This window comes from Oncorhynchus mykiss, unplaced genomic scaffold (genome assembly GCF_013265735.2).
Source record: "Oncorhynchus mykiss isolate Arlee unplaced genomic scaffold, USDA_OmykA_1.1 un_scaffold_706, whole genome shotgun sequence".
NCBI lineage: Eukaryota > Metazoa > Chordata > Actinopteri > Salmoniformes > Salmonidae > Oncorhynchus > Oncorhynchus mykiss.
This window is the reverse complement of record NW_023494153.1, coordinates 40,001-55,752: the sequence shown is the minus strand read 5'-3', so window position 1 is coordinate 55,752 and position 15,752 is coordinate 40,001. Positions and strand designations below refer to the sequence as shown.

Sequence of the window (15,752 nt, the reverse complement as noted above, 5' to 3'; positions counted from 1 at the left end):
AAGAAATTGCATATACTGTAGCCATAATTTGTAGCACAGATTGTTGGATGAAATACAAACTAACCTTGCTTACTTATTTCAAAGCGAGGGCACATATTTCAGCCTTGTGGGAAAAAACGGACAAAGAGTTGAAATTCCACAAGGCAGTGACAAAAAGCTTACAGCACCTGGTATTCCCAGGCGGTCTCCCATCCAAGTACTAACCAGGCCCGACCCTGCTTAGCTTCCGAGATCGGACGAGATCAGAAGTACTCAGGCCGGTGTGGCCGTAAGCGAAAGGCACCCTCAAAAAGTGGATGAAATTGCATATACTGTAGCCATAATTTGTAGCACAGATTGTTGGATGAAATACAAACTAACCTTGCTTACTTATTTCAAAGCGAGGGCACATATTTCAGCCTTGTGGGAAAAAACGGACAAAGAGTTGAAATTCCACAAGGCAGTGACAAAAAGCTTACAGCACCTGGTATTCCCAGGCGGTCTCCCATCCAAGTACTAACCAGGCCCGACCCTGCTTAGCTTCCGAGATCGGACGAGATCAGGAGTACTCAGGCCGGTGTGGCCGTAAGCGAAAGGCACCCTCAAAAAGTGGATGAAATTGCATATACTGTAGCCATAATTTGTAGCACAGATTGTTGGATGAAATACAAACTAACCTTGCTTACTTATTTCAAAGCGAGGGCACATATTTCAGCCTTGTGGGAAAAAACGGACAAAGAGTTGAAATTCCACAAGGCAGTGACAAAAAGCTTACAGCACCTGGTATTGCCAGGCTGTCTCCCATCCAAGTACTAACCAGGCCCGACCCTGCTTAGCTTCCGAGATCGGACGAGATCAGGCGTACTCAGGCCGGTGTTGCCGTAAGTGAGAAACTATCTCTTGGTGCACTATGTAAAGTCAAAGTGAGCCTGATTAACAGCTGTTGCATTTCCACCATTTAGATAAGCATCTTTGTGTCACTCAAAAAGTGGAAGAAATTGCATATACTGTAGCCATAATTTGTAGCACAGATTGTTGGATGAAATACAAACTAACCTTGCTTACTTATTTCAAAGCGAGGGCACATATTTCAGCCTTGTGGGAAAAAACGGACAAAGAGTTGAAATTCCACAAGGCAGTGACAAAAAGCTTACAGCACCTGGTATTCCCAGGCGGTCTCCCATCCAAGTACTAACCAGGCCCGACCCTGCTTAGCTTCCGAGATCGGACGAGATCAGAAGTACTCAGGCCGGTGTGGCCGTAAGCTAAAGGCACCCTCAAAAAGTGGATGAAATTGCATATACTGTAGCCATAATTTGTAGCACAGATTGTTGGATGAAATACAAACTAACCTTGCTTACTTATTTCAAAGCGAGGGCACATATTTCAGCCTTGTGGGAAAAAACGGACAAAGAGTTGAAATTCCACAAGGCAGTGACAAAAAGCTTACAGCACCTGGTATTCCCAGGCGGTCTCCCATCCAAGTACTAACCAGGCCCGACCCTGCTTAGCTTCCGAGATCGGACGAGATCAGAAGTACTCAGGCCGGTGTGGCCGTAAGCTAAAGGCACCCTCAAAAAGTGGATGAAATTGCATATACTGTAGCCATAATTTGTAGCACAGATTGTTGGATGAAATACAAACTAACCTTGCTTACTTATTTCAAAGCGAGGGCACATATTTCAGCCTTGTGGGAAAAAACGGACAAAGAGTTGAAATTCCACAAGGCAGTGACAAAAAGCTTACAGCACCTGGTATTCCCAGGCGGTCTCCCATCCAAGTACTAACCAGGCCCGACCCTGCTTAGCTTCCGAGATCGGACGAGATCAGAAGTACTCAGGCCGGTGTGGCCGTAAGCTAAAGGCACCCTCAAAAAGTGGATGAAATTGCATATACTGTAGCCATAATTTGTAGCACAGATTGTTGGATGAAATACAAACTAACCTTGCTTACTTATTTCAAAGCGAGGGCACATATTTCAGCCTTGTGGGAAAAAACGGACAAAGAGTTGAAATTCCACAAGGCAGTGACAAAAAGCTTACAGCACCTGGTATTCCCAGGCGGTCTCCCATCCAAGTACTAACCAGGCCCGACCCTGCTTAGCTTCCGAGATCGGACGAGATCAGGCGTACTCAGGCCGGTGTGGCCGTAAGCGAGAAACTATCTCTTGGTGCACTATGTAAAGTCAAAGTGAGCCTGATTAACAGCTGTTGCATTTCCACCATTTAGATAAGCATCTTTGTGTCACTCAAAAAGTGGAAGAAATTGCATATACTGTAGCCATAATTTGTAGCACAGATTGTTGGATGAAATACAAACTAACCTTGCTTACTTATTTCAAAGCGAGGGCACATATTTCAGCCTTGTGGGAAAAAACGGACAAAGAGTTGAAATTCCACAAGGCAGTGACAAAAAGCTTACAGCACCTGGTATTCCCAGGCGGTCTCCCATCCAAGTACTAACCAGGCCCGACCCTGCTTAGCTTCCGAGATCGGACGAGATCAGGAGTACCCAGGCCGGTGTGGCCGTAAGCGAAAGGCACCCTCAAAAAGTGGATGAAATTGCATATACTGTAGCCATAATTTGTAGCACAGATTGTTGGATGAAATACAAACTAACCTTGCTTACTTATTTCAAAGCGAGGGCACATATTTCAGCCTTGTGGGAAAAAACGGACAAAGAGTTGAAATTCCACAAGGCAGTGACAAAAAGCTTACAGCACCTGGTATTGCCAGGCTGTCTCCCATCCAAGTACTAACCAGGCCCGACCCTGCTTAGCTTCCGAGATCGGACGAGATCAGGCGTACTCAGGCCGGTGTTGCCGTAAGTGAGAAACTATCTCTTGGTGCACTATGTAAAGTCAAAGTGAGCCTGATTAACAGCTGTTGCATTTCCACCATTTAGATAAGCATCTTTGTGTCACTCAAAAAGTGGAAGAAATTGCATATACTGTAGCCATAATTTGTAGCACAGATTGTTGGATGAAATACAAACTAACCTTGCTTACTTATTTCAAAGCGAGGGCACATATTTCAGCCTTGTGGGAAAAAACGGACAAAGAGTTGAAATTCCACAAGGCAGTGACAAAAAGCTTACAGCACCTGGTATTCCCAGGCGGTCTCCCATCCAAGTACTAACCAGGCCCGACCCTGCTTAGCTTCCGAGATCGGACGAGATCAGAAGTACTCAGGCCGGTGTGGCCGTAAGCGAAAGGCACCCTCAAAAAGTGGATGAAATTGCATATACTGTAGCCATAATTTGTAGCACAGATTGTTGGATGAAATACAAACTAACCTTGCTTACTTATTTCAAAGCGAGGGCACATATTTCAGCCTTGTGGGAAAAAACGGACAAAGAGTTGAAATTCCACAAGGCAGTGACAAAAAGCTTACAGCACCTGGTATTCCCAGGCGGTCTCCCATCCAAGTACTAAACAGGCCCGACCCTGCTTAGCTTCCGAGATCGGACGAGATCAGGAGTACTCAGGCCGGTGTGGCCGTAAGCGAAAGGCACCCTCAAAAAGTGGATGAAATTGCATATACTGTAGCCATAATTTGTAGCACAGATTGTTGGATGAAATACAAACTAACCTTGCTTACTTATTTCAAAGCGAGGGCACATATTTCAGCCTTGTGGGAAAAAACGGACAAAGAGTTGAAATTCCACAAGGCAGTGACAAAAAGCTTACAGCACCTGGTATTGCCAGGCTGTCTCCCATCCAAGTACTAACCAGGCCCGACCCTGCTTAGCTTCCGAGAACGGACGAGATCAGGCGTACTCAGGCCGGTGTTGCCGTAAGTGAGAAACTATCTCTTGGTGCACTATGTAAAGTCAAAGTGAGCCTGATTAACAGCTGTTGCATTTCCACCATTTAGATAAGCATCTTTGTGTCACTCAAAAAGTGGAAGAAATTGCATATACTGTAGCCATAATTTGTAGCACAGATTGTTGGATGAAATACAAACTAACCTTGCTTACTTATTTCAAAGCGAGGGCACATATTTCAGCCTTGTGGGAAAAAACGGACAAAGAGTTGAAATTCCACAAGGCAGTGACAAAAAGCTTACAGCACCTGGTATTCCCAGGCGGTCTCCCATCCAAGTACTAACCAGGCCCGACCCTGCTTAGCTTCCGAGATCGGACGAGATCAGAAGTACTCAGGCCGGTGTGGCCGTAAGCTAAAGGCACCCTCAAAAAGTGGATGAAATTGCATATACTGTAGCCATAATTTGTAGCACAGATTGTTGGATGAAATACAAACTAACCTTGCTTACTTATTTCAAAGCGAGGGCACATATTTCAGCCTTGTGGGAAAAAACGGACAAAGAGTTGAAATTCCACAAGGCAGTGACAAAAAGCTTACAGCACCTGGTATTCCCAGGCGGTCTCCCATCCAAGTACTAACCAGGCCCGACCCTGCTTAGCTTCCGAGATCGGACGAGATCAGAAGTACTCAGGCCGGTGTGGCCGTAAGCTAAAGGCACCCTCAAAAAGTGGATGAAATTGCATATACTGTAGCCATAATTTGTAGCACAGATTGTTGGATGAAATACAAACTAACCTTGCTTACTTATTTCAAAGCGAGGGCACATATTTCAGCCTTGTGGGAAAAAAACGGACAAAGAGTTGAAATTCCACAAGGCAGTGACAAAAAGCTTACAGCACCTGGTATTCCCAGGCGGTCTCCCATCCAAGTACTAACCAGGCCCGACCCTGCTTAGCTTCCGAGATCGGACGAGATCAGAAGTACTCAGGCCGGTGTGGCCGTAAGCTAAAGGCACCCTCAAAAAGTGGATGAAATTGCATATACTGTAGCCATAATTTGTAGCACAGATTGTTGGATGAAATACAAACTAACCTTGCTTACTTATTTCAAAGCGAGGGCACATATTTCAGCCTTGTGGGAAAAAACGGACAAAGAGTTGAAATTCCACAAGGCAGTGACAAAAAGCTTACAGCACCTGGTATTCCCAGGCGGTCTCCCATCCAAGTACTAACCAGGCCCGACCCTGCTTAGCTTCCGAGATCGGACGAGATCAGGCGTACTCAGGCCGGTGTGGCCGTAAGCGAGAAACTATCTCTTGGTGCACTATGTAAAGTCAAAGTGAGCCTGATTAACAGCTGTTGCATTTCCACCATTTAGATAAGCATCTTTGTGTCACTCAAAAAGTGGAAGAAATTGCATATACTGTAGCCATAATTTGTAGCACAGATTGTTGGATGAAATACAAACTAACCTTGCTTACTTATTTCAAAGCGAGGGCACATATTTCAGCCTTGTGGGAAAAAACGGACAAAGAGTTGAAATTCCACAAGGCAGTGACAAAAAGCTTACAGCACCTGGTATTCCCAGGCGGTCTCCCATCCAAGTACTAACCAGGCCCGACCCTGCTTAGCTTCCGAGATCGGACGAGATCAGGAGTACCCAGGCCGGTGTGGCCGTAAGCGAAAGGCACCCTCAAAAAGTGGATGAAATTGCATATACTGTAGCCATAATTTGTAGCACAGATTGTTGGATGAAATACAAACTAACCTTGCTTACTTATTTCAAAGCGAGGGCACATATTTCAGCCTTGTGGGAAAAAACGGACAAAGAGTTGAAATTCCACAAGGCAGTGACAAAAAGCTTACAGCACCTGGTATTGCCAGGCTGTCTCCCATCCAAGTACTAACCAGGCCCGACCCTGCTTAGCTTCCGAGATCGGACGAGATCAGGCGTACTCAGGCCGGTGTGGCCGTAAGCGAGAAACTATCTCTTGGTGCACTATGTAAAGTCAAAGTGAGCCTGATTAACAGCTGTTGCATTTCCACCATTTAGATAAGCATCTTTGTGTCACTCAAAAAGTGGAAGAAATTGCATATACTGTAGCCATAATTTGTAGCACAGATTGTTGGATGAAATACAAACTAACCTTGCTTACTTATTTCAAAGCGAGGGCACATATTTCAGCCTTGTGGGAAAAAACGGACAAAGAGTTGAAATTCCACAAGGCAGTGACAAAAAGCTTACAGCACCTGGTATTCCCAGGCGGTCTCCCATCCAAGTACTAACCAGGCCCGACCCTGCTTAGCTTCCGAGATCGGACGAGATCAGGAGTACCCAGGCCGGTGTGGCCGTAAGCGAAAGGCACCCTCAAAAAGTGGATGAAATTGCATATACTGTAGCCATAATTTGTAGCACAGATTGTTGGATGAAATACAAACTAACCTTGCTTACTTATTTCAAAGCGAGGGCACATATTTCAGCCTTGTGGGAAAAAACGGACAAAGAGTTGAAATTCCACAAGGCAGTGACAAAAAGCTTACAGCACCTGGTATTCCCAGGCGGTCTCCCATCCAAGTACTAACCAGGCCCGACCCTGCTTAGCTTCCGAGATCGGACGAGATCAGGAGTACCCAGGCCGGTGTGGCCGTAAGCGAAAGGCACCCTCAAAAAGTGGATGAAATTGCATATACTGTAGCCATAATTTGTAGCACAGATTGTTGGATGAAATACAAACTAACCTTGCTTACTTATTTCAAAGCGAGGGCACATATTTCAGCCTTGTGGGAAAAAACGGACAAAGAGTTGAAATTCCACAAGGCAGTGACAAAAAGCTTACAGCACCTGGTATTCCCAGGCGGTCTCCCATCCAAGTACTAACCAGGCCCGACCCTGCTTAGCTTCCGAGATCGGACGAGATCAGAAGTACTCAGGCCGGTGTGGCCGTAAGCGAAAGGCACCCTCAAAAAGTGGATGAAATTGCATATACTGTAGCCATAATTTGTAGCACAGATTGTTGGATGAAATACAAACTAACCTTGCTTACTTATTTCAAAGCGAGGGCACATATTTCAGCCTTGTGGGAAAAAACGGACAAAGAGTTGAAATTCCACAAGGCAGTGACAAAAAGCTTACAGCACCTGGTATTCCCAGGCGGTCTCCCATCCAAGTACTAACCAGGCCCGACCCTGCTTAGCTTCCGAGATCGGACGAGATCAGGAGTACTCAGGCCGGTGTGGCCGTAAGCGAAAGGCACCCTCAAAAAGTGGATGAAATTGCATATACTGTAGCCATAATTTGTAGCACAGATTGTTGGATGAAATACAAACTAACCTTGCTTACTTATTTCAAAGCGAGGGCACATATTTCAGCCTTGTGGGAAAAAACGGACAAAGAGTTGAAATTCCACAAGGCAGTGACAAAAAGCTTACAGCACCTGGTATTCCCAGGCGGTCTCCCATCCAAGTACTAACCAGGCCCGACCCTGCTTAGCTTCCGAGATCGGACGAGATCAGGCGTACTCAGGCCGGTGTGGCCGTAAGCAAGAAACTATCTCTTGGTGCACTATGTAAAGTCAAAGTGAGCCTGATTAACAGCTGTTGCATTTCCACCATTTAGATAAGCATCTTTGTGTCACTCAAAAAGTGGAAGAAATTGCATATACTGTAGCCATAATTTGTAGCACAGATTGTTGGATGAAATACAAACTAACCTTGCTTACTTATTTCAAAGCGAGGGCACATATTTCAACCTTGTGGGAAAAAACGGACAAAGAGTTGAAATTCCACAAGGCAGTGACAAAAAGCTTACAGCACCTGGTATTCCCAGGCGGTCTCCCATCCAAGTACTAACCAGGCCCGACCCTGCTTAGCTTCCGAGATCGGACGAGATCAGGAGTACTCAGGCCGGTGTGGCCGTAAGCGAAAGGCACCCTCAAAAAGTGGATGAAATTGCATATACTGTAGCCATAATTTGTAGCACAGATTGTTGGATGAAATACAAACTAACCTTGCTTACTTATTTCAAAGCGAGGGCACATATTTCAGCCTTGTGGGAAAAAACGGACAAAGAGTTGAAATTCCACAAGGCAGTGACAAAAAGCTTACAGCACCTGGTATTCCCAGGCGGTCTCCCATCCAAGTACTAACCAGGCCCGACCCTGCTTAGCTTCCGAGATCGGACGAGATCAGGAGTACTCAGGCCGGTGTGGCCGTAAGCGAAAGGCACCCTCAAAAAGTGGATGAAATTGCATATACTGTAGCCATAATTTGTAGCACAGATTGTTGGATGAAATACAAACTAACCTTGCTTACTTATTTCAAAGCGAGGGCACATATTTCAGCCTTGTGGGAAAAAACGGACAAAGAGTTGAAATTCCACAAGGCAGTGACAAAAAGCTTACAGCACCTGGTATTCCCAGGCGGTCTCCCATCCAAGTACTAACCAGGCCCGACCCTGCTTAGCTTCCGAGATCGGACGAGATCAGGAGTACTCAGGCCGGTGTGGCCGTAAGCGAAAGGCACCCTCAAAAAGTGGATGAAATTGCATATACTGTAGCCATAATTTGTAGCACAGATTGTTGGATGAAATACAAACTAACCTTGCTTACTTATTTCAAAGCGAGGGCACATATTTCAGCCTTGTGGGAAAAAACGGACAAAGAGTTGAAATTCCACAAGGCAGTGACAAAAAGCTTACAGCACCTGGTATTCCCAGGCGGTCTCCCATCCAAGTACTAACCAGGCCCGACACTGCTTAGCTTCCGAGATCGGACGAGATCAGGCGTACTCAGGCCGGTGTGGCCGTAAGCAAGAAACTATCTCTTGGTGCACTATGTAAAGTCAAAGTGAGCCTGATTAACAGCTGTTGCATTTCCACCATTTAGATAAGCATCTTTGTGTCACTCAAAAAGTGGAAGAAATTGCATATACTGTAGCCATAATTTGTAGCACAGATTGTTGGATGAAATACAAACTAACCTTGCTTACTTATTTCAAAGCGAGGGCACATATTTCAGCCTTGTGGGAAAAAACGGACAAAGAGTTGAAATTCCACAAGGCAGTGACAAAAAGCTTACAGCACCTGGTATTCCCAGGCGGTCTCCCATCCAAGTACTAACCAGGCCCGACCCTGCTTAGCTTCCGAGATCGGACGAGATCAGGAGTACTCAGGCCGGTGTGGCCGTAAGCGAAAGGCACCCTCAAAAAGTGGATGAAATTGCATATACTGTAGCCATAATTTGTAGCACAGATTGTTGGATGAAATACAAACTAACCTTGCTTACTTATTTCAAAGCGAGGGCACATATTTCAGCCTTGTGGGAAAAAACGGACAAAGAGTTGAAATTCCACAAGGCAGTGACAAAAAGCTTACAGCACCTGGTATTCCCAGGCGGTCTCCCATCCAAGTACTAACCAGGCCCGACCCTGCTTAGCTTCCGAGATCGGACGAGATCAGGAGTACTCAGGCCGGTGTGGCCGTAAGCGAAAGGCACCCTCAAAAAGTGGATGAAATTGCATATACTGTAGCCATAATTTGTAGCACAGATTGTTGGATGAAATACAAACTAACCTTGCTTACTTATTTCAAAGCGAGGGCACATATTTCAGCCTTGTGGGAAAAAACGGACAAAGAGTTGAAATTCCACAAGGCAGTGACAAAAAGCTTACAGCACCTGGTTTTCCCAGGCGGTCTCCCATCCAAGTACTAACCAGGCCCGACCCTGCTTAGCTTCCGAGATCGGACGAGATCAGGAGTACTCAGGCCGGTGTGGCCGTAAGCGAAAGGCACCCTCAAAAAGTGGATGAAATTGCATATACTGTAGCCATAATTTGTAGCACAGATTGTTGGATGAAATACAAACTAACCTTGCTTACTTATTTCAAAGCGAGGGCACATATTTCAGCCTTGTGGGAAAAAACGGACAAAGAGTTGAAATTCCACAAGGCAGTGACAAAAAGCTTACAGCACCTGGTATTCCCAGGCGGTCTCCCATCCAAGTACTTACCAGGCCCGACCCTGCTTAGCTTCCGAGATCGGACGAGATCAGGAGTACTCAGGCCGGTGTGGCCGTAAGCCAAAGGCACCCTCAAAAAGTGGATGAAATTGCATATACTGTAGCCATAATTTGTAGCACAGATTGTTGGATGAAATACAAACTAACCTTGCTTACTTATTTCAAAGCGAGGGCACATATTTCAGCCTTGTGGGAAAAAACGGACAAAGAGTTGAAATTCCACAAGGCAGTGACAAAAAGCTTACAGCACCTGGTATTGCCAGGCTGTCTCCCATCCAAGTACTAACCAGGCCCGACCCTGCTTAGCTTCCGAGATCGGACGAGATCAGGCGTACTCAGGCCGGTGTTGCCGTAAGTGAGAAACTATCTCTTGGTGCACTATGTAAAGTCAAAGTGAGCCTGATTAACAGCTGTTGCATTTCCACCATTTAGATAAGCATCTTTGTGTCACTCAAAAAGTGGAAGAAATTGCATATACTGTAGCCATAATTTGTAGCACAGATTGTTGGATGAAATACAAACTAACCTTGCTTACTTATTTCAAAGCGAGGGCACATATTTCAGCCTTGTGGGAAAAAACGGACAAAGAGTTGAAATTCCACAAGGCAGTGACAAAAAGCTTACAGCACCTGGTATTCCCAGGCGGTCTCCCATCCAAGTACTAACCAGGCCCGACCCTGCTTAGCTTCCGAGATCGGACGAGATCAGGTGTACTCAGGCCGGTGTGGCCGTAAGCAAGAAACTATCTCTTGGTGCACTATGTAAAGTCAAAGTGAGCCTGATTAACAGCTGTTGCATTTCCACCATTTAGATAAGCATCTTTGTGTCACTCAAAAAGTGGAAGAAATTGCATATACTGTAGCCATAATTTGTAGCACAGATTGTTGGATGAAATACAAACTAACCTTGCTTACTTATTTCAAAGCGAGGGCACATATTTCAGCCTTGTGGGAAAAAACGGACAAAGAGTTGAAATTCCACAAGGCAGTGACAAAAAGCTTACAGCACCTGGTATTCCCAGGCGGTCTCCCATCCAAGTACTAACCAGGCCCGACCCTGCTTAGCTTCCGAGATCGGACGAGATCAGGAGTACTCAGGCCGGTGTGGCCGTAAGCGAAAGGCACCCTCAAAAAGTGGATGAAATTGCATATACTGTAGCCATAATTTGTAGCACAGATTGTTGGATGAAATACAAACTAACCTTGCTTACTTATTTCAAAGCGAGGGCACATATTTCAGCCTTGTGGGAAAAAACGGACAAAGAGTTGAAATTCCACAAGGCAGTGACAAAAAGCTTACAGCACCTGGTATTCCCAGGCGGTCTCCCATCCAAGTACTAACCAGGCCCGACCCTGCTTAGCTTCCGAGATCGGACGAGATCAGGAGTACTCAGGCCGGTGTGGCCGTAAGCGAAAGGCACCCTCAAAAAGTGGATGAAATTGCATATACTGTAGCCATAATTTGTAGCACAGATTGTTGGATGAAATACAAACTAACCTTGCTTACTTATTTCAAAGCGAGGGCACATATTTCAGCCTTGTGGGAAAAAACGGACAAAGAGTTGAAATTCCACAAGGCAGTGACAAAAAGCTTACAGCACCTGGTATTCCCAGGCGGTCTCCCATCCAAGTACTAACCAGGCCCGACCCTGCTTAGCTTCCGAGATCGGACGAGATCAGGAGTACTCAGGCCGGTGTGGCCGTAAGCGAAAGGCACCCTCAAAAAGTGGATGAAATTGCATATACTGTAGCCATAATTTGTAGCACAGATTGTTGGATGAAATACAAACTAACCTTGCTTACTTATTTCAAAGCGAGGGCACATATTTCAGCCTTGTGGGAAAAAACGGACAAAGAGTTGAAATTCCACAAGGCAGTGACAAAAAGCTTGCAGCACCTGGTATTCCCAGGCGGTCTCCCATCCAAGTACTAACCAGGCCCGACCCTGCTTAGCTTCCGAGATCGGACGAGATCAGGAGTACTCAGGCCGGTGTGGCCGTAAGCGAAAGGCACCCTCAAAAAGTGGATGAAATTGCATATACTGTAGCCATAATTTGTAGCACAGATTGTTGGATGAAATACAAACTAACCTTGCTTACTTATTTCAAAGCGAGGGCACATATTTCAGCCTTGTGGGAAAAAACGGACAAAGAGTTGAAATTCCACAAGGCAGTGACAAAAAGCTTACAGCACCTGGTATTGCCAGGCTGTCTCCCATCCAAGTACTAACCAGGCCCGACCCTGCTTAGCTTCCGAGATCGGACGAGATCAGGCGTACTCAGGCCGGTGTTGCCGTAAGTGAGAAACTATCTCTTGGTGCACTATGTAAAGTCAAAGTGAGCCTGATTAACAGCTGTTGCATTTCCACCATTTAGATAAGCATCTTTGTGTCACTCAAAAAGTGGAAGAAATTGCATATACTGTAGCCATAATTTGTAGCACAGATTGTTGGATGAAATACAAACTAACCTTGCTTACTTATTTCAAAGCGAGGGCACATATTTCAGCCTTGTGAGAAAAAACGGACAAAGAGTTGAAATTCCACAAGGCAGTGACAAAAAGCTTACAGCACCTGGTATTCCCAGGCGGTCTCCCATCCAAGTACTAACCAGGCCCGACCCTGCTTAGCTTCCGAGATCGGACGAGATCAGGAGTACTCAGGCCGGTGTGGCCGTAAGCGAAAGGCACCCTCAAAAAGTGGATGAAATTGCATATACTGTAGCCATAATTTGTAGCACAGATTGTTGGATGAAATACAAACTAACCTTGCTTACTTATTTCAAAGCGAGGGCACATATTTCAGCCTTGTGGGAAAAAACGGACAAAGAGTTGAAATTCCACAAGGCAGTGACAAAAAGCTTACAGCACCTGGTATTGCCAGGCTGTCTCCCATCCAAGTACTAACCAGGCCCGACCCTGCTTAGCTTCCGAGATCGGACGAGATCAGGCGTACTCAGGCCGGTGTTGCCGTAAGTGAGAAACTATCTCTTGGTGCACTATGTAAAGTCAAAGTGAGCCTGATTAACAGCTGTTGCATTTCCACCATTTAGATAAGCATCTTTGTGTCACTCAAAAAGTGGAAGAAATTGCATATACTGTAGCCATAATTTGTAGCACAGATTGTTGGATGAAATACAAACTAACCTTGCTTACTTATTTCAAAGCGAGGGCACATATTTCAGCCTTGTGGGAAAAAACGGACAAAGAGTTGAAATTCCACAAGGCAGTGACAAAAAGCTTACAGCACCTGGTATTCCCAGGCGGTCTCCCATCCAAGTACTAACCAGGCCCGACCCTGCTTAGCTTCCGAGATCGGACGAGATCAGGAGTACTCAGGCCGGTGTGGCCGTAAGCAAAAGGCACCCTCAAAAAGTGGATGAAATTGCATATACTGTAGCCATAATTTGTAGCACAGATTGTTGGATGAAATACAAACTAACCTTGCTTACTTATTTCAAAGCGAGGGCACATATTTCAGCCTTGTGGGAAAAAACGGACAAAGAGTTGAAATTCCACAAGGCAGTGACAAAAAGCTTACAGCACCTGGTATTCCCAGGCGGTCTCCCATCCAAGTACTAACCAGGCCCGACCCTGCTTAGCTTCCGAGATCGGACGAGATCAGGAGTACTCAGGCCGGTGTGGCCGTAAGCGAAAGGCACCCTCAAAAAGTGGATGAAATTGCATATACTGTAGCCATAATTTGTAGCACAGATTGTTGGATGAAATACAAACTAACCTTGCTTACTTATTTCAAAGCGAGGGCACATATTTCAGCCTTGTGGGAAAAAACGGACAAAGAGTTGAAATTCCACAAGGCAGTGACAAAAAGCTTACAGCACCTGGTATTGCCAGGCTGTGTCCCATCCAAGTACTAACCAGGCCCGACCCTGCTTAGCTTCCGAGATCGGACGAGATCAGGCGTACTCAGGCCGGTGTTGCCGTAAGTGAGAAACTATCTCTTGGTGCACTATGTAAAGTCAAAGTGAGCCTGATTAACAGCTGTTGCATTTCCACCATTTAGATAAGCATCTTTGTGTCACTCAAAAAGTGGAAGAAATTGCATATACTGTAGCCATAATTTGTAGCACAGATTGTTGGATGAAATACAAACTAACCTTGCTTACTTATTTCAAAGCGAGGGCACATATTTCAGCCTTGTGGGAAAAAACGGACAAAGAGTTGAAATTCCACAAGGCAGTGACAAAAAGCTTACAGCACCTGGTATTGCCAGGCTGTCTCCCATCCAAGTACTAACCAGGCCCGACCCTGCTTAGCTTCCGAGATCGGACGAGATCAGGCGTACTCAGGCCGGTGTTGCCGTAAGTGAGAAACTATCTCTTGGTGCACTATGTAAAGTCAAAGTGAGCCTGATTAACAGCTGTTGCATTTCCACCATTTAGATAAGCATCTTTGTGTCACTCAAAAAGTGGAAGAAATTGCATATACTGTAGCCATAATTTGTAGCACAGATTGTTGGATGAAATACAAACTAACCTTGCTTACTTATTTCAAAGCGAGGGCACATATTTCAGCCTTGTGGGAAAAAACGGACAAAGAGTTGAAATTCCACAAGGCAGTGACAAAAAGCTTACAGCACCTGGTATTCCCAGGCGGTCTCCCATCCAAGTACTAACCAGGCCCGACCCTGCTTAGCTTCCGAGATCGGACGAGATCAGGAGTACCCAGGCCGGTGTGGCCGTAAGCGAAAGGCACCCTCAAAAAGTGGATGAAATTGCATATACTGTAGCCATAATTTGTAGCACAGATTGTTGGATGAAATACAAACTAACCTTGCTTACTTATTTCAAAGCGAGGGCACATATTTCAGCCTTGTGAGAAAAAACGGACAAAGAGTTGAAATTCCACAAGGCAGTGACAAAAAGCTTACAGCACCTGGTATTCCCAGGCGGTCTCCCATCCAAGTACTAACCAGGCCCGACCCTGCTTAGCTTCCGAGATCGGACGAGCTCAGGAGTACTCAGGCCGGTGTGGCCGTAAGCGAAAGGCACCCTCAAAAAGTGGATGAAATTGCATATACTGTAGCCATAATTTGTAGCACAGATTGTTGGATGAAATACAAACTAACCTTGCTTACTTATTTCAAAGCGAGGGCACATATTTCAGCCTTGTGAGAAAAAACGGACAAAGAGTTGAAATTCCACAAGGCAGTGACAAAAAGCTTACAGCACCTGGTATTGCCAGGCTGTCTCCCATCCAAGTACTAACCAGGCCCGACCCTGCTTAGCTTCCGAGATCGGACGAGATCAGGCGTACTCAGGCCGGTGTTGCCGTAAGTGAGAAACTATCTCTTGGTGCACTATGTAAAGTCAAAGTGAGCCTGATTAACAGCTGTTGCATTTCCACCATTTAGATAAGCATCTTTGTGTCACTCAAAAAGTGGAAGAAATTGCATATACTGTAGCCATAATTTGTAGCACAGATTGTTGGATGAAATACAAACTAACCTTGCTTACTTATTTCAAAGCGAGGGCACATATTTCAGCCTTGTGGGAAAAAACGGACAAAGAGTTGAAATTCCACAAGGCAGTGACAAAAAGCTTACAGCACCTGGTATTCCCAGGCGGTCTCCCATCCAAGTACTAACCAGGCCCGACCCTGCTTAGCTTCCGAGATCGGACGAGATCAGGAGTACTCAGGCCGGTGTGGCCGTAAGCGAAAGGCACCCTCAAAAAGTGGATGAAATTGCATATACTGTAGCCATAATTTGTAGCACAGATTGTTGGATGAAATACAAACTAACCTTGCTTACTTATTTCAAAGCGAGGGCACATATTTCAGCCTTGTGGGAAAAAACGGACAAAGAGTTGAAATTCCACAAGGCAGTGACAAAAAGCTTACAGCACCTGGTATTCCCAGGCGGTCTCCCATCCAAGTACTAACCAGGCCCGACCCTGCTTAGCTTCCGAGATCGGACGAGATCAGGAGTACTCAGGCCGGTGTGGCCGTAAGCGAAAGGCACCCTCAAAAAGTGGAT

At 45.6% G+C, this 15,752-nt stretch overlaps 39 non-coding genes and 10 pseudogenes across 39 annotated transcripts; all 49 read right to left on the bottom strand.

Annotated features, from left to right (window-relative positions):
- Positions 1-155: 155 nt before the first annotated feature.
- On the bottom strand, positions 156-274 carry LOC118961802. Its single transcript, XR_005049317.1, has one exon. It is a non-coding gene; the product is annotated as a 5S ribosomal RNA (ribosomal RNA).
- A 177-nt stretch (positions 275-451) lies between these two features.
- Positions 452-570, bottom strand: LOC118961754. The gene has a single exon (XR_005049269.1). It is a non-coding gene; the product is annotated as a 5S ribosomal RNA (ribosomal RNA).
- A 177-nt stretch (positions 571-747) lies between these two features.
- LOC118961866 lies at positions 748-866 on the bottom strand (annotated as a pseudogene).
- A 260-nt stretch (positions 867-1,126) lies between these two features.
- LOC118961801 lies at positions 1,127-1,245 on the bottom strand. Its single transcript, XR_005049316.1, has one exon. It is a non-coding gene; the product is annotated as a 5S ribosomal RNA (ribosomal RNA).
- Positions 1,246-1,422: 177 nt separating this feature from the next.
- LOC118961800 lies at positions 1,423-1,541 on the bottom strand. The gene has a single exon (XR_005049315.1). It is a non-coding gene; the product is annotated as a 5S ribosomal RNA (ribosomal RNA).
- Positions 1,542-1,718: 177 nt separating this feature from the next.
- On the bottom strand, positions 1,719-1,837 carry LOC118961799. Its single transcript, XR_005049314.1, has one exon. It is a non-coding gene; the product is annotated as a 5S ribosomal RNA (ribosomal RNA).
- A 177-nt stretch (positions 1,838-2,014) lies between these two features.
- On the bottom strand, positions 2,015-2,133 carry LOC118961880. The gene has a single exon (XR_005049341.1). It is a non-coding gene; the product is annotated as a 5S ribosomal RNA (ribosomal RNA).
- Positions 2,134-2,393: 260 nt separating this feature from the next.
- Positions 2,394-2,512, bottom strand: LOC118961764. Its single transcript, XR_005049279.1, has one exon. It is a non-coding gene; the product is annotated as a 5S ribosomal RNA (ribosomal RNA).
- A 177-nt stretch (positions 2,513-2,689) lies between these two features.
- Positions 2,690-2,808, bottom strand: LOC118961865 (annotated as a pseudogene).
- Positions 2,809-3,068: 260 nt separating this feature from the next.
- Positions 3,069-3,187, bottom strand: LOC118961798. The gene has a single exon (XR_005049313.1). It is a non-coding gene; the product is annotated as a 5S ribosomal RNA (ribosomal RNA).
- Positions 3,188-3,364: 177 nt separating this feature from the next.
- Positions 3,365-3,483, bottom strand: LOC118961788. The gene has a single exon (XR_005049303.1). It is a non-coding gene; the product is annotated as a 5S ribosomal RNA (ribosomal RNA).
- A 177-nt stretch (positions 3,484-3,660) lies between these two features.
- On the bottom strand, positions 3,661-3,779 carry LOC118961875 (annotated as a pseudogene).
- A 260-nt stretch (positions 3,780-4,039) lies between these two features.
- Positions 4,040-4,158, bottom strand: LOC118961797. Its single transcript, XR_005049312.1, has one exon. It is a non-coding gene; the product is annotated as a 5S ribosomal RNA (ribosomal RNA).
- A 177-nt stretch (positions 4,159-4,335) lies between these two features.
- Positions 4,336-4,454, bottom strand: LOC118961796. The gene has a single exon (XR_005049311.1). It is a non-coding gene; the product is annotated as a 5S ribosomal RNA (ribosomal RNA).
- A 178-nt stretch (positions 4,455-4,632) lies between these two features.
- Positions 4,633-4,751, bottom strand: LOC118961795. Its single transcript, XR_005049310.1, has one exon. It is a non-coding gene; the product is annotated as a 5S ribosomal RNA (ribosomal RNA).
- Positions 4,752-4,928: 177 nt separating this feature from the next.
- On the bottom strand, positions 4,929-5,047 carry LOC118961879. The gene has a single exon (XR_005049340.1). It is a non-coding gene; the product is annotated as a 5S ribosomal RNA (ribosomal RNA).
- A 260-nt stretch (positions 5,048-5,307) lies between these two features.
- On the bottom strand, positions 5,308-5,426 carry LOC118961763. Its single transcript, XR_005049278.1, has one exon. It is a non-coding gene; the product is annotated as a 5S ribosomal RNA (ribosomal RNA).
- A 177-nt stretch (positions 5,427-5,603) lies between these two features.
- Positions 5,604-5,722, bottom strand: LOC118961818 (annotated as a pseudogene).
- A 260-nt stretch (positions 5,723-5,982) lies between these two features.
- Positions 5,983-6,101, bottom strand: LOC118961762. Its single transcript, XR_005049277.1, has one exon. It is a non-coding gene; the product is annotated as a 5S ribosomal RNA (ribosomal RNA).
- A 177-nt stretch (positions 6,102-6,278) lies between these two features.
- On the bottom strand, positions 6,279-6,397 carry LOC118961760. Its single transcript, XR_005049275.1, has one exon. It is a non-coding gene; the product is annotated as a 5S ribosomal RNA (ribosomal RNA).
- Positions 6,398-6,574: 177 nt separating this feature from the next.
- Positions 6,575-6,693, bottom strand: LOC118961793. The gene has a single exon (XR_005049308.1). It is a non-coding gene; the product is annotated as a 5S ribosomal RNA (ribosomal RNA).
- Positions 6,694-6,870: 177 nt separating this feature from the next.
- LOC118961753 lies at positions 6,871-6,989 on the bottom strand. Its single transcript, XR_005049268.1, has one exon. It is a non-coding gene; the product is annotated as a 5S ribosomal RNA (ribosomal RNA).
- Positions 6,990-7,166: 177 nt separating this feature from the next.
- On the bottom strand, positions 7,167-7,285 carry LOC118961878. The gene has a single exon (XR_005049339.1). It is a non-coding gene; the product is annotated as a 5S ribosomal RNA (ribosomal RNA).
- Positions 7,286-7,545: 260 nt separating this feature from the next.
- LOC118961752 lies at positions 7,546-7,664 on the bottom strand. The gene has a single exon (XR_005049267.1). It is a non-coding gene; the product is annotated as a 5S ribosomal RNA (ribosomal RNA).
- Positions 7,665-7,841: 177 nt separating this feature from the next.
- Positions 7,842-7,960, bottom strand: LOC118961751. Its single transcript, XR_005049266.1, has one exon. It is a non-coding gene; the product is annotated as a 5S ribosomal RNA (ribosomal RNA).
- A 177-nt stretch (positions 7,961-8,137) lies between these two features.
- On the bottom strand, positions 8,138-8,256 carry LOC118961749. The gene has a single exon (XR_005049264.1). It is a non-coding gene; the product is annotated as a 5S ribosomal RNA (ribosomal RNA).
- Positions 8,257-8,433: 177 nt separating this feature from the next.
- LOC118961807 lies at positions 8,434-8,552 on the bottom strand. Its single transcript, XR_005049322.1, has one exon. It is a non-coding gene; the product is annotated as a 5S ribosomal RNA (ribosomal RNA).
- A 260-nt stretch (positions 8,553-8,812) lies between these two features.
- Positions 8,813-8,931, bottom strand: LOC118961748. The gene has a single exon (XR_005049263.1). It is a non-coding gene; the product is annotated as a 5S ribosomal RNA (ribosomal RNA).
- A 177-nt stretch (positions 8,932-9,108) lies between these two features.
- On the bottom strand, positions 9,109-9,227 carry LOC118961747. The gene has a single exon (XR_005049262.1). It is a non-coding gene; the product is annotated as a 5S ribosomal RNA (ribosomal RNA).
- Positions 9,228-9,404: 177 nt separating this feature from the next.
- LOC118961765 lies at positions 9,405-9,523 on the bottom strand. The gene has a single exon (XR_005049280.1). It is a non-coding gene; the product is annotated as a 5S ribosomal RNA (ribosomal RNA).
- A 177-nt stretch (positions 9,524-9,700) lies between these two features.
- Positions 9,701-9,819, bottom strand: LOC118961787. The gene has a single exon (XR_005049302.1). It is a non-coding gene; the product is annotated as a 5S ribosomal RNA (ribosomal RNA).
- Positions 9,820-9,996: 177 nt separating this feature from the next.
- On the bottom strand, positions 9,997-10,115 carry LOC118961864 (annotated as a pseudogene).
- Positions 10,116-10,375: 260 nt separating this feature from the next.
- Positions 10,376-10,494, bottom strand: LOC118961744. Its single transcript, XR_005049259.1, has one exon. It is a non-coding gene; the product is annotated as a 5S ribosomal RNA (ribosomal RNA).
- A 260-nt stretch (positions 10,495-10,754) lies between these two features.
- LOC118961746 lies at positions 10,755-10,873 on the bottom strand. Its single transcript, XR_005049261.1, has one exon. It is a non-coding gene; the product is annotated as a 5S ribosomal RNA (ribosomal RNA).
- Positions 10,874-11,050: 177 nt separating this feature from the next.
- Positions 11,051-11,169, bottom strand: LOC118961745. The gene has a single exon (XR_005049260.1). It is a non-coding gene; the product is annotated as a 5S ribosomal RNA (ribosomal RNA).
- Positions 11,170-11,346: 177 nt separating this feature from the next.
- Positions 11,347-11,465, bottom strand: LOC118961911. The gene has a single exon (XR_005049372.1). It is a non-coding gene; the product is annotated as a 5S ribosomal RNA (ribosomal RNA).
- A 177-nt stretch (positions 11,466-11,642) lies between these two features.
- Positions 11,643-11,761, bottom strand: LOC118961806. Its single transcript, XR_005049321.1, has one exon. It is a non-coding gene; the product is annotated as a 5S ribosomal RNA (ribosomal RNA).
- Positions 11,762-11,938: 177 nt separating this feature from the next.
- LOC118961863 lies at positions 11,939-12,057 on the bottom strand (annotated as a pseudogene).
- A 260-nt stretch (positions 12,058-12,317) lies between these two features.
- Positions 12,318-12,436, bottom strand: LOC118961910. The gene has a single exon (XR_005049371.1). It is a non-coding gene; the product is annotated as a 5S ribosomal RNA (ribosomal RNA).
- A 177-nt stretch (positions 12,437-12,613) lies between these two features.
- LOC118961862 lies at positions 12,614-12,732 on the bottom strand (annotated as a pseudogene).
- Positions 12,733-12,992: 260 nt separating this feature from the next.
- Positions 12,993-13,111, bottom strand: LOC118961909. Its single transcript, XR_005049370.1, has one exon. It is a non-coding gene; the product is annotated as a 5S ribosomal RNA (ribosomal RNA).
- Positions 13,112-13,288: 177 nt separating this feature from the next.
- Positions 13,289-13,407, bottom strand: LOC118961908. Its single transcript, XR_005049369.1, has one exon. It is a non-coding gene; the product is annotated as a 5S ribosomal RNA (ribosomal RNA).
- Positions 13,408-13,584: 177 nt separating this feature from the next.
- On the bottom strand, positions 13,585-13,703 carry LOC118961873 (annotated as a pseudogene).
- A 260-nt stretch (positions 13,704-13,963) lies between these two features.
- On the bottom strand, positions 13,964-14,082 carry LOC118961860 (annotated as a pseudogene).
- Positions 14,083-14,342: 260 nt separating this feature from the next.
- On the bottom strand, positions 14,343-14,461 carry LOC118961759. Its single transcript, XR_005049274.1, has one exon. It is a non-coding gene; the product is annotated as a 5S ribosomal RNA (ribosomal RNA).
- Positions 14,462-14,638: 177 nt separating this feature from the next.
- LOC118961808 lies at positions 14,639-14,757 on the bottom strand. Its single transcript, XR_005049323.1, has one exon. It is a non-coding gene; the product is annotated as a 5S ribosomal RNA (ribosomal RNA).
- Positions 14,758-14,934: 177 nt separating this feature from the next.
- Positions 14,935-15,053, bottom strand: LOC118961859 (annotated as a pseudogene).
- Positions 15,054-15,313: 260 nt separating this feature from the next.
- LOC118961907 lies at positions 15,314-15,432 on the bottom strand. Its single transcript, XR_005049368.1, has one exon. It is a non-coding gene; the product is annotated as a 5S ribosomal RNA (ribosomal RNA).
- A 177-nt stretch (positions 15,433-15,609) lies between these two features.
- On the bottom strand, positions 15,610-15,728 carry LOC118961905. Its single transcript, XR_005049366.1, has one exon. It is a non-coding gene; the product is annotated as a 5S ribosomal RNA (ribosomal RNA).
- Positions 15,729-15,752: the final 24 nt, after the last annotated feature.